Below are 13,878 nucleotides of genomic sequence, written 5' to 3' on the forward strand. Positions count from 1 at the left end.
GATGGCAGTTCAGACAATGTCGTTTTATTTCATATCAATTTTTGTGGCTAGAGCTCTAGCTTTCTTCCAGGAGGCCAGTTGAAGCCAAAAATACATTTTTGGAAACTGATGACGCAGGAGGTAAATTTATTACTTTATATGTGTGAGTGTTTGAGAGAGAGAAAGAGTGAGCAGAGCGGAAGAGAGGGGTAAAATATTTCCAAATGAACATATGTAGTGTAAAACATATTGCTGAAAACAAATTTGTTATTTGTATATTATGCTGAGATTTATGGGGAAAAATAGATGTAGCTCTTTATTCAGGTACGACTTTAGCTCATATTGTTAACAGCATAGCTAACTGGGTCAAGAATATTTCTGATCATATGCAGAAAAAGCGTCATCCAATCCAATTCTTTGCTGATTTAGGAAATCAGGTAATACAGTAGCCCTGCTGCTAGATATCCATGGGGGGGAGGGGTTCTCTTAAAAATCAACGAGTGAATCTTCTATCATTTCTATAATACAAATGTTGAACAGTGATACCATCAGGAATTGCTGTTAAATGTAACTCGGAATTTTTTGTTCCCAGAGGCATCCACAGAAGGTGTCGAAATAGGCAACATGACTTCAGACATCTCTGTTAATCCTCACCAAGTTACATGATTGACATGAGTTTTAAGAATTTTAATGAAAAGAAGGCGATACTGGCCTCCAATGGCATCTTTATCTTCAAGACCTCTGAGTCTTAAATTGATCCCTTAAGCTTTCTTTAAAAATCTAAAATGATGGATAGTTGCTATCTTGAATTTTCTTTTGCCTGGAAAAGGGACAAGAGGAACAGCAAGGAGAGGGGAACATTCTAAGCAGACCCTCAAACTTTTTGATACCAGGGACCAGTTTTGTGGAAGACAATTCTCCCATGGAGCGGTGTGTGTATTTGCGCATAATCTAGCTCTTGCACCAGAGGTGGTATTCAGCCGGTTCTGTCCAGTTTGGGTGAACTGGTAGCGGTGGCTAACCCCAACGTAACCCCAACGTAACCCCAACGGGCCCAGACAACTCAAGTTCAATAGAGTAGCTCTGCAGCAACCCAGATAATTCAAATGAAACAACGTAGATAGTCCAAATGAACAGACACGGCTAGAATACACAGATAGATTTTCTTAACTACTAATTCGAACGGTTGTTTCCTGCAAATGTCCCCTCCCAACGCCTCACCTATAATATCTCTTGGGAGGGGCCAATCCACAACCACCTGTGCTGAATTATCTTCTGTGAGTCTGCCTACGGAGTTGCTGTTTCCGTTTCTCAGCCCTTCTGATTCTAGCATCAGGGACAAACTGCCTTTGATCCTCCCCACTGCTCCATGCCTCAGGAGCCTCCTGGTGGCCAACCAGCCTCTCTGGTCCCTTCTGTGAGTCTGAACCCTGCACAGGGTCCTCCACATCATCCAGGGCAGACTCATATGGTTCCTCACTATCCGAGTCCAGCAGCAGCTCAATCGGATCCTGCTGGACCACAACAGGGAACTATATAAGCAAGCCCACAAGTTTGAAAAATTTCAAAATGAGCTCACCAGCCCGCAAAAATTGGAGAATCGGGATACCAATGCCACCCACAACAATAGCTTTCTTTCTTCCTAACAATGTGTCTACAAATAGAAACACCACAGAAATGTGAGAGTTCCTTGGTGGGGTTAATGCTGCCATACCATTAATCTTCAGGGCATATGCCAGTGATGGCGAACCTATGGCACGCGTGCCACAAGTGGCACGCAGAGCCATTTGTCAGGGCACGCGAGGCGGAGCCCTGACCGAAGGCTTCTGGGACCATCCGGAGGCTTCCCTGAAGCCTTTGGAGCACTTAAAACCACCCTCCGAGCAAACCAGAAGTGACTTCCGGTTTGCTCAGAGGGTGGTTTTAAGCGCTCCGAAGGCTTCAGGGAAGCCTCCAGATAGTCCCTGAAGCTGCCGGAGGGCCTCCGGGGGAGCGGGGAAGGCTCTTTTCGCCCTCCCCAGGCTCCTATAAAGCCTCTGGAGCCTGGGGAGGGCGAAAAAAGCATGTAAAAATTGAGGGGCGCGCATTGTACGTGCATGGGCACTGGGGGATCACGCGTTGCCTTATGGGTGTGGCACGCCTGCACATGACCCCCCGCGCTCCCCCCACTAGTGGCACACGAGCCAAAAAAGGTTCGCCATCGCTGGCATATGCAAACCCAGAGAAAATATTTTGACACATATTTTCAGGAAGCACTAGCTATAAGTATGGATTGCTACAAGCTATCTAGTAATTACTGTTTACATTAACGGCTGCAAGAATATTTCAACTAAATTTAGAAGCTGCCAATTTCATATGGTAGACTAATTTATTGGTCCACCTAGATAGGTACCATCTATTCTTAACAAGCAGTGACTTTTCAGCCTCCAAGGTAATTTTCCTTCAACCTATTTTCTAAAATTAGACATCCAGAAAGTGAGCCTTAATCCTTCAGCAACTAAGGTACATTGTTATACCGAAAAAGAGAATTTAAAATATCCCCAGAAGATCCCTTTTTCCAAGTATTCCCAGTAAAGGATAATTATAGCAAGGATGTCACTAGCTGGGCTGAATAGCCTCTATCCTGTCAAGCTATGCAGTGAATGTATCTCTAGGAAAATAGAAAAGAAACTAGTTTAGGAAGTGCTTCAGATCAGACCACTGGAGAATACTGACATAAAATGGTAACTGTACCACAGTGAAGATTTGGATGTGATGAAACTTTCAATGGAAAATTTCCTTTTGACATTCATGCTTTAATCACTTTATTTTAAAAAAAAAATAATTTATTGAGAAATTTTGAGGAAAACCAGGTTAAAAAATTGATTGATTGATTGATTGATTGATCGACAAGTTCAATTATTGAGTCTTTAATGCCCTTTGAGCTTGGTTGTTTAGTTGCAAACATTTCACTACCTGACTAGGTAACATCTTCAGTGCTAGAAGAGTGTGAGGTTTGATTTCTGTTTATATACAGTAACTCTCCTTGTCAGGAGGTGCTGTTTTCTCCTTGGTAGTTCCTTGATTAGGCTGTTGCTTACCACTTGATTGTTTATCTGAGTTGATAGCACTTTGATTTGGGTATTGTTCATTGCTTCATTGTGTGGTGTTAATCCTGGTATCAATCCCAGCTTCTCTGAAGGTTGATTACTGGTGAGATATTCTGACCTTTTTGTTGTAAGTATGGAAGAAGGAAAAACTACATTAGGACTATGACGTATAGTCCTGAACTTCTTTGCACAGATATTATTTTGTTTCCCTGTCCCGTATTCATTTTTAAGAACTATTTATTGAAAAAATGTGCTGCCTCCTAATTTGTCTAGGGTGCTATTCTTTTTAAAATAAAAATAAATATTGAAACCAAAATTATTTTTTACCCAGATCTAGTTGTGGTGCAGTTTCTTTCCCAAAACTTAAACATCTATGACTTCTTTATTTTTAAAAGTAACTTCTCTCCCTTATAGGACCAGGACTATTACTTTTGTAGATGATCTACTAGATCCCCACAAATGCATTCTATGACCATTAGAGTAATTTGTTGGGAGATCCTGATTTAGATCAGACATGAATAAATGAGTTGGCTAACACCACCACCAATAAGAGCAGACATACAGGTGAAAGTCAAAAAATTAGAATATCGTGCAAAAGTTCATTTATTTCAGTAATGCAACTTAAAAGGTGAAACTAATATATGAGATAAGACTCATTACATGCAAAGCAAGATAGTTCAAGCCGTGATTTGTCATAATTGTGATGATTATGGCTTACAGCTCATGAAAACCCCAAATCCACAATCTCAGAAAATTAGAATATTACATGCAATCAATAAAACAAGTATCGTACATAGAACAATATCGGACCTCTGAAAAGTATAAGCATGCATATGGACTCAATACTTGGTTTGGGCCCCTTTTGCAGCAATTACTGCCTCAATGCGGCATGGCATGGAAGCTATCAGCCTGTGGCACTGCTGAGGTGTTATGGAAGACCAGGATGCTTCAATAGCGGCCTGTATGCCATAATCATTACAATTATGACAAATCATGGCTTGAACTATCTTGCTTTGCATGTAATGAGTTTACCTTATATATTAGTTTTAACTTTTAAGTTGCATTACTGAAATAAATGAACTTTTGCACAATATTCTAATTTTTCGAATTTCACCTGTATTTTGGTTGTCTGATTGTTCCATTTGGTCACCATTCTATGCAGTATTTTATAATATATATGGAGTTAGTTATTTTCCTCAATCTTGTATGAGTCACATTGGGTAAGTTGGACAGCCTTATAAATTAATGAGATAAATAAATAGTCTTGAATTCATTCCCTAAATGTAGGAAAATACACCCTTCCTGCTTTTCGCCCCCCCCCCTTTTAGCCATAGTCATAAATAATGATTTTACAATGAAATGTAAACATGTTTACATTTTTACATTTCTGTTTATTTTGTACAATGACAATAAAGGGGAGAGGGGGGGCATACACACCCACACACCCGCACACACACACCCAGATGCAGCCATATACAGCCTGGGCTGCTTATAATGTACCCATTGGGATGATGGTGTAACAGAATGTACCCTAAAACCCTAATCTTCCCTTCCACAGCAAGATTTGTATGTTGCTTGGCTAATGTTCACCACAAGATGGCGCATCAACAGCTGTTCCCTTGACGCAAGCATTTGCTTTGTCCTCTTTTAACCTCATTCCCTCCAAAGTATGGAAACATTTCTCAGAAATGATACATACATGGCAGAGCGGTCATTATATCCTCAATCTAAAAGCTAACATGTGACTCAGGTGCCTCCTGCTTTTCTCCTTTTCCCTGGTTTCCATGTTTTCTAGAACTATGTGTTTAATGACAGTAACGAAAATCTTTAGGTATTTAGACCATTTTGTTTAATGGTAAACGATTCATGTTGCATATTTTTATTTCATAAGAATAAAATATGAACACTGATGAAAGCATGCAAGTTCTTTTAAGATATTTCAACTTTCTCACAGGGCCTTCATGGAACCACTAAACCCTCTTATTTATAAGACCTCAAGTAAAAATACTGAAATTTCTTGAGCTCTTGCTAAAACCTGATGAAATTGTGCAATTCTTACTCTCACCAAATTTTGGTCATCTAATGTGAGACAGTAGGAAGTTAAAACCCACCCCTCTCCTAGAAAAATGAAATATCCTAGCAAATATTGAAAAGGCAGAATATTATATTTCCCTGGATAAGAAATGGAGAAACATGTTTTTGGGCAGGAATCAGACTCACACTTAACAGCCCCCACCTTTGTCAATGAGCCATTAAAGCCTGAGCTAGTCTACTCTACATATCAAAGGTAGGATTAACCCTCCACAGAAACTCACCAAAAGGCACCTGGGAAAATTACATCAGCCAGCAAGGCAACCAAACTTGGGCTCAAAGTACAGCCTACAGAGTTGTCCTTGAATGGCCCATTGGGAGTCTGACAACCAATTAGAATTCAAAATCAAAGGCCAGAGAGGGCATAAAACCAGGGACTTTTGGCATCTCTGCCCTTTTTTTTCCTTCTTCACCCAACATCTTGAAACATGTGATCCCCCTTTTCTGTTCAGGAGCTCAAGCCATGTGATCCTGTCCACCATTAAACCATCTTTCCAAGCAGCCTCCATGTTTCCAGTGCCTTTTTTCCACACTTGGAACTGAACCAATTCCCAATTCCGAATTCATCGAACAGTATCTGTAACATAATTTAGGAAGCTGCCTTTGAAGTTCCTAGTTCAGTCGCTTTAGAGAAGAATCTTTTGGTGCAGTGGCTGAGTTCACAAAACATACTTAATCAATCAACTCATTTCATTGATTTACCTCAAGGTTCTGCAAGGTCAAAAAAAAAAAACACCTCCCAGCCAAACTCAAAAAATAGATCTGAGGGAAGAGTAGATGGGGGAAACAAAGAGCTCCTCTTCCATTTACAGATTATTTCATGCTCAGTCATCCATTTTCATCTTATAGCCAAAGATAACTTTTGGAGTAATTAGGTGTCTCCCCCTCAGCACGCTTCTCCCCTGTGTTTCCTAACACAGACACAAAATCAAAGTAGCAGCATATTGGCAGCTACTGTGGAAAATAATTTAAGGCTTTTTTTTCGTAACAGAATAACAGAGTTGCAAAGGACCTTGGAGGTCTTCTATTCCACCCTGCTCCATCCCTTCTCAGGAGTCTCCACACAGCCCGTTTTGGATGCTGGGTAAGTGCAGGGCTGACGCGGAGGCTTTGGGAGGGCAAAAACTGGGCCTCTCAGAAGCTCTGGAGCCTGGGAAGGATGAAAAACAGGCCTCCCAGATGTCCAGAAATGGGCCCATTTCCAGCCTCTAGAGGGCCTCCAGCACTTGGGAGAGGCCATTTTCACCCTCCCGGAGGCTCAAAGAAAGCCTCTGGAGGCTGGGGGAGGGTGAAATGCCCCCTGCCATGGTGCAGGAGGCTGCACCCACCATGGTCATGCCCACCCAGGAACCTGGCAGAGAACTGGTTGCTAAAAAATTTCAGTCCCACCCCTGCTTCAGGTGCTTTGAAGAATAGGTTGAGTCCCCCTCCCTCTTCTTTTTGGCAGCTCCTTAGATATTGAAACACTGCTATCATGTCACCCCTTATCTTCTTTTCATTAGACCAGAGATACCCAATTCCTGCAACCATTCTTGATACGTCAATCACTGCTTGCCACTGGATCACTGGCTGTTCTCTCATTGTGCCGCAAAGTACCGGCATTCAAAGCTTTGGGGTTTTGGGTTCTAGAAAGGAGCCTGGTGATTGGAATGATACGACTAGGCCTTGAGGTAGCAATGGGTGCCTAGAAACAAGGAGGTTATTTTGCCCTCTTTCTCCTCGTTTGCTTTCCATTTATGGGAATGGAAGCGGAGACCATTTCCTTGGAGAAATAGGAAGATTTATACAATAATAATACAATAGTAGAGTTGGAAGGGACCTTGGAGGTCTTCTAGTCCAACCCCCTGCCTAGGCAGGAAACCCTATACCGTTTCAGACAAATAGCTATCCAACATCTTCTTAAAGACTTCCAGTGTTGGGGCATTCACAACTTCTGGAGGCAAGCTGTTCCACTGATTAATTGTTCTCACTGTCAGGAAATTCCTCCTCAGTTCTAAATTGCTTCTCTCCTTGATTAGTTTCCACCCATTGCTTCTTGTTCTACCCTCAGGTGCTTTGGAGAATAGTTTGACTCCCTCTTCTTTGTGGCAACCTCTGAGATATTGGAATAATGCTATCATGTCTCCCCTAGTCCTTCTTTCTCTTAAGCTAAACATACCCAGTTCCTGCAACCGTTCTTCATATGTTTTAGTCTCCAGTCCCCTAATCATCTTTGTTGCTCTTCTCTGCACTCTTTCTAGAGTCTCCACATCTTTTTTACATCGTGGCGACCAGAACTGAATGCAGTATTCCAAGTGTGGCCTTACCAAGGCATTATAAAGTGGTATTAACACTTCATTTGACTGTGAACAGAGGCAGGTGGAAGGATGAGGAAATACAACAAAATATTTTTTAAAAAAAAAAACAGGCAAGGTTTAATCTGATATTGTGCAAGACTGAGGTAAGTGAGATTCTTGCCAGTACCTCCAAAAATAATTTTCATTAACTGAGTTTAAATGGTCATGCTGTCTTCTCTCTCAAATATGTTTGTTTGTTTGTTTTTTAGTAAATGTGGTACAGTAATCCCCTCAGCAAACCATGATTCAATCCACCTCCGCTTTTTCTCTTTTGAAGTGCTTCTGGTGCCAACTGGTCATCTGCAATCATCCTATTCGAAAAGGCACTGGGCCTTTTGCCTTCTAAGTTCAACATATCTTAATGGGGATGAGCTGCCATTCTAAGATCGAGGAGTAACTGGGAGAAACTGGGAAGCCTTGCAAGAAAGTTTGAGAGTGAATGCCCAGATTTTCTTCAGATTCCACAGAGGTACTCAGAGGGGTTAGTCAACTGACAGTATCACTTCTCTGGTGAGTGTAGCAAGACCGAGGCATGTGAAAAGAAGGAAGTGTCAGGTACAGAGGAGGATGCAAACATTTTTCATTACCAGGCTTGAAGTGCTAAAGGATTGGAGAGAGGGAAGGGGAGAGAGAGAGAGAGAGAGAGAGGAGAACAAAAGCAGAAAATGTATAAAGTCTGCAGTACCGGTCAAATTTCTTTTTCTCTGAGCCTGTTCCCTGAGATACTGTACATGTCAAAATTCCACTATGCGGCAGCAACAAAATCTAATTGAGAAACAATGGAAGAGAATTTGGAGAAAATAGCTCTCTCAAAGCTTGTTAAAACCAATCTCTTGTTGCTAAGAGGAGGGTTTTTTTTCCTCCCAGAAATTATTGTTATATGGGATATTGGTTAGCTCCGAGGTATGTTAAACATTTCAGAAAAGCTGAGATTTTTATTTTGCCACTAGTCAATCTTCTCTTATCACTTTCTATTTCTCTCTCTGTCTCTCTGTCTCTGTCTCTGTCTCTCTCTCTCTCTCTCTCTCACACACACACACACACACACATACACACACACACACACAAACACACACACAGAGGCACGATCAGCCTGTGGTGCATTGCCAGGAACCAGCGCTGGGACTTTGCTGGATTCAACATGAGTTTAGTGCAGATGATTCTGGGACAAATTAATGAGCATGAAATGAGCCTTTGTAAATCCACCATGACATTACCTTCCTTCCACTATCATCTGCCCTGAAGGAAGTCTCTCCTTGCACCGTGTGAGATGGGAAAATGTTGAAAGAGTTGTTTGTTTTGAAGAGAGAGGCGGTGTATATAGCATCCAGATTTTTTATCCTTAAATTTCTTGGATTATGGAAGTGGGAATGACCTTGCCTGTGACTCTAGAGAATTGCTGTCTGTCAGAATTGACCAGCCTTCCCAACACCTCAAGGTTACAAGTCTGATGTGGTTTTTTTTTCAATTTTATTAACAAACATGTAAGATACACACACACAAAACGTAGACGTACAACACATTTACACAATGCAATACAACCAGGAGCTTCCTGTTCTTTCTAATAGCAATTATCAATCGATACCTCTCACCTTATATTATTTCCCCTTCTATTGTATTTCATTTGGATTTTACCATTGTTAACTCTCTTATTTTACTCATAACTATTATTTTTGAGTTTTTTATATTCCTTCATTGATTCTTGTTTCTTTCCTCCATCCACCTATACCATTTATCCCATACCTAATAGAATTCTGATTCTTCTTTTCCCTGAATTTCTTTAGTTAGTTTGCCCATTTCAGCACAATCCATAACCTTTCTTATTATTTCATCTTCGCTTGGAGTTAGTTTGTTTTTCCATTTCTGGGCAAAGGCAATCCTTGCCGCCGTAATTATATGTAGTATTAAATACTGGATTTATTTTTTGTATTTCGCAGACATTATTCCTAATTTAAAAATTTCAGGTTTCCATTCTATTTTAACCCCCGTTATTGCCTCCAGCCAATTTTTGATCTTTTTCCAAAAAAATTTAGCCTCCTCACAGATTCACCATAAATGGTAATATGTTCTGTGTATTGATTCACATTTCCAACATTTTGGGGAGGTATTTGATGAGATTTTAGCTAACCATGTTGGTGCCAGGTGCAATCTATATTTTGTACTGGTTTTCCTTGTATGCAACTGATAATGTCATTTTTAAGTTTGTTCCCCAAAGTTTTTGCCATTTGTCTAATTCAATATTATAGCCAAAGTTCTGCGCCCATTTTATCATTTGTTCTTTCACAATTTCCTCTTCCATTTTATACTTCAGGAGAAATTTATATATTCTCCCTATCATCTTTCTATCTGAGCTTTGAATAATTTTATCCAATTCGTGTGGTTCTGTTTCAATGTCATATAATTTGGTATCTTTATTTTATTTAGTTTTGATTTGAAGGTAAGTTAGCCAGTCAACTTTCATGTTCTGTTCTGCCAATTCTTCAATTGTTTTTAAATTTCCCTGTCTATCAATTAAGTCTCTATATCTTAGCATTTTGTTCAAATCTATAACATTTGGATGGGTCGTCCTTTCTGTTGGTGATAGCCAATTCGGAATTTTCACATAGTGGATTTTTTTTTATTTTGAGCCATTTTTGCAATAATGTTCTTCTAATTAAATGATTTTGAAAGTATTTGTGCGTTTTCTTTTTATCATCCCATAGGAATGTCTCTCCTTGCACCGTGTGAGATGGGAAAATGTTGAAAGAGTTGTTTGTTTTGAAGAGAGAGGCGGTGTATATAGCATCCAGGTTTTTTATCATTAAACTTCTTGGATTATGGAAGTGGAAATGACCTTGCCTGTGACTCTAGAGAATTGCTGTCTGTCAGAATTGACCAGCCTTCCCAACACCTCAAGGTTACAAGTTTGATGTCTAAAATACCTTGAGGGCATCAAACTGGGCTAGATGAATTAATAATGGCTTTGTGGCATGTCAAATTTCTTGGAACCTTATGGCACGTATCAACCATCTTCTAAAGAACTGATAATGATCTTTCCTGGCTGTAGACCAGTTTCACATATTGCACCAGCCCAAACAAACTCTGTTAATACAGCATGTGAGCACATCCTACAAGTATGCTGAATTCTCTGATCTAAAAGTAAGCGAATGAAATGAATGAAAATTTCATTGACTCTTACTATTAAAATCAGTTTTAAACAACATTTCCCCTCATTTTTAATTTAGTTATTTTCTGTCTTTTAAGTTAGAAAAAAGATTAACTAAAGGAACAAAACAAACCATATAATTAACTCCTGTAATATATTAGACAGATAAGCTGAAGATTCAAAGAAAAACAAAGAGAGAGAGAGAGAGAGAGAGAGAGAGAGAGAGAGAGAGAGGGAGAAATGACGCAGTGTATAAATAGAGGTGTCGAACACAAGCTGTTTGGAGTTATTTAGCGCACGATGAGGAGCAGATGAGCTCATTCAGGAAACGGTGGGGCTAAGTCCCATTTCAGACTTATGAATCACACTGTTGTCGTCCCCCCCCTTTTTTTTTCATTGTTTCACACTAGGAAAATGGAAAGTTGCCATTCAAATGTCTTCATCTCAGTACTGCAGGATTCACTCAAAGGCTGCCACAAACAATCACAAAAGACCTGTACACCAGAAAGATAAAGGGAGAAGCTGTTTCCCACCAGTCTTCCTAATCTTCTGAGATGCTCTCCATCACCTGTCCTACCATACCATACCAAAGACAGCTTTAGTTAAGGGTTTCAAGTCTCAAGTGGGAAGACGAGGACAGCTAACTAGGTGGATCACTGTTTCTTCAGCTTTTTTGCAAGAGGAAGAACTGGAGAAAATCACAAAATATGAAGAAAGCAAAGCAACCTACCTCACAGGTAAAACTAGTGATAGTATTAAGCATCTTATATATAATCCCAAAACATCTGAAGCACCACTTGATCACCATCAGCATTGACAAAATCCCCATCAGTCAGTTGCAGAAGGCAGCTATCGTTGGAACAGCTTACACTCTGCAATGATGCCTTTGGGTGGACAAAAATGCCAGTCTGAACATCTGGCTGACTATGGGAGACAAACTATAATAATCCTTTTATCCCGTCTTTGTAATATGTTTTGGTCAACTTAAGGTAGTGAACATACCAATATTCCTTCCTTTTCCTGTTTTCCTCATAACAAACACCTGCAATGTGGGTTAGGCTAAGAGACAGTGACTGGCTCAATGTCACTCAGGTGACTTTCATGCTTAGAGAGGCTAATCTCCCACTCTCCTGCTTTCTAAGCCACCGCTTTCACCACTGCACCAAAGTGGCTCCCACTGGACAGACCTCCTATTGGCCTGTATTCACAGTGGGAGCAGCATTTTCATCCTGCTTCTGCTGGAGATGAGCTATGATTGACTTTACTCAACTGCTGTCATGTTTAACTTCTGCTTGGAACATGAACCTCTACCCGTCAATCTGAATTTGTCCAAAGGCAGCCTATTAAAACTGTATCTACTGATCTAACTAGAATTTCACAAGATTAAGTGTGAATGTCACATGATTTTACTTATGAAAGAAAAGCATCTCCATCTCAGTTCCTGGAAGAAGAAAAAACTCAATCTGGATGGTGGAAATGAATAACAAAATATTTGGCTTCAGTGCATCAACTCAAATATAGACAATTTTTTCTACCACTGCCAACACAAAATTCCAACCTGCTTATCTTTTCAAAAATCTGTTTGTCTCGCTTGTGCCAGGGCTGTTGATGTAAGAAGCACACATTGGATTTTGTTTTGTGGCATACGTGCAGGTGGTGCTTTGGATGAAATTCAAATTTCCCATCATCCACCAGGCTTTGATATAATGCAGTGCAACACAATTTATTCAGTTTATGCACTGCCAAACTCTAAATTGACTTGAGCATCTCACAACATACTTAACTTAACAAATATGCAATAAGAATAATAGCATGAAATCAATTCATGAATCCAACCAGCAACAACAAAACTTAAGCAGAAAAAGTTTCCAACCTGTCTAGACCAAAACCTGGGAGAAAGTAATCCCACCCAGGGCTGGGTTCTTGCAGTCACTACTGCCAGTTCACTCGTGGGCATGCGCAGTGCAATAAAATTTGTTCTGCACATGGCAAGAAGCAAAAAACAAAATGGCGGCACCATAGGCGCTGCCCCGAGAACCAATTCGGAGGTGTGGCCAGCCTGGGCCGCTGCAGGTTCCAGCGACCCAGGCTGCTAAACCACTACTGGTTCAGCCGAACCGGTCAGAACCGGTAGGAACCCACCATTGATCCCACCCCTCCCTCTTGCAAGAAACTCTGTTGGGTTATGATAGATGAAAGTGGCATAATCTAAGCTGTAGGTTGACTTCAGTTCCCATATAGCTCAATCAGGACAGCAGGACCATCTTTGTTAGAATGGATATCCAACAAATGTAAGTTGGGGCCCTGACTGTGCACTTGATCCATGAACCTTTCCCCCCACATTGTATTCCTTGCTGCATTGTTTTGTATTCTATTTTCCTCACACCTAACATTCAGATATGCACATAGATATATGTAAAGTAGTAGTAACCATTGACTGTTTCATGCTAGTTATTCCAGAACAAACCTGAACATTCTGAGATACTACAAAACTCATTGCTGCTTCTGATTAGGTTTCTTGTATTGCACTGGAAGTGCGTATACCGAGTGGTCTAGTCTTCCAAAGAGCACATATTTTACATGGCAGCCTTCATTTGCTATCTCTCTCTCATTCTGTGTCTATTTCTCTACACACACACACACAGACACACACCTTCTTTTTCAGGACCTTGTGTAATGTTGTTTGTCCTGAAAGGAAACAGCATGGTATTATATGTGTGTGTGCACAGAGAGAGGGGTGGGGGAGAGAGAGACACACACAAAGAGAGACAGAGACAGAAAGACAGAGAGACAGAAAGACAGAGACAAGAGAGAGAGACAGAAAGACAGGGAGACACAGAGAGAGAGAGAGACAGAAAGACAGAAGAAAGATACAGACAGAGAGACAGAAAGACAAAGATACAGACAGAGAGACAGAGACAGAGAGAGACAGAAAGACACAGAGAGACAGAGAGAGAGACAGGAAGACAGAGAGACAGAGACAGAAAGACAAAGAGACAGAGAGAGAGACACAGAAAGACAGAGACAGAAAGACACAGAGACAGAAAGACACAGAGAGACAGAGACAGAGAGACAGACAGAAAGACAGAGACAGAAAGACAGAGAGACAGAGAGAGAGAGACAGAAAGACAGAGACAGAAAGACACACACAGAGAGAGAGAGAGATGGGAAGACAGAGAGACACAGAGAGACAGAGACAGAAAGACAGAGACAGACAGACAGAGACAGAAAGTCACAC

At 40.7% G+C, this 13,878-nt stretch overlaps 1 long non-coding RNA gene across 1 annotated transcript; it reads left to right on the forward strand.

Annotated features, from left to right (window-relative positions):
- Positions 1 to 584: 584 nt before the first annotated feature.
- Positions 585 to 7,758, forward strand: LOC309387506. The gene is made up of 3 exons (XR_014174601.1): positions 585 to 909; positions 6,151 to 6,243; positions 7,705 to 7,758. It is a non-coding gene; the product is annotated as an uncharacterized lncRNA (long non-coding RNA).
- The last annotated feature ends 6,120 nt before the right edge of the window (positions 7,759 to 13,878 follow it).

Source organism: Natrix helvetica (genome assembly GCF_964273705.1).
Source record: "Natrix helvetica genome assembly, chromosome: 2".
NCBI classification, from domain to species: Eukaryota; Metazoa; Chordata; class Lepidosauria; order Squamata; family Natricidae; genus Natrix; species Natrix helvetica.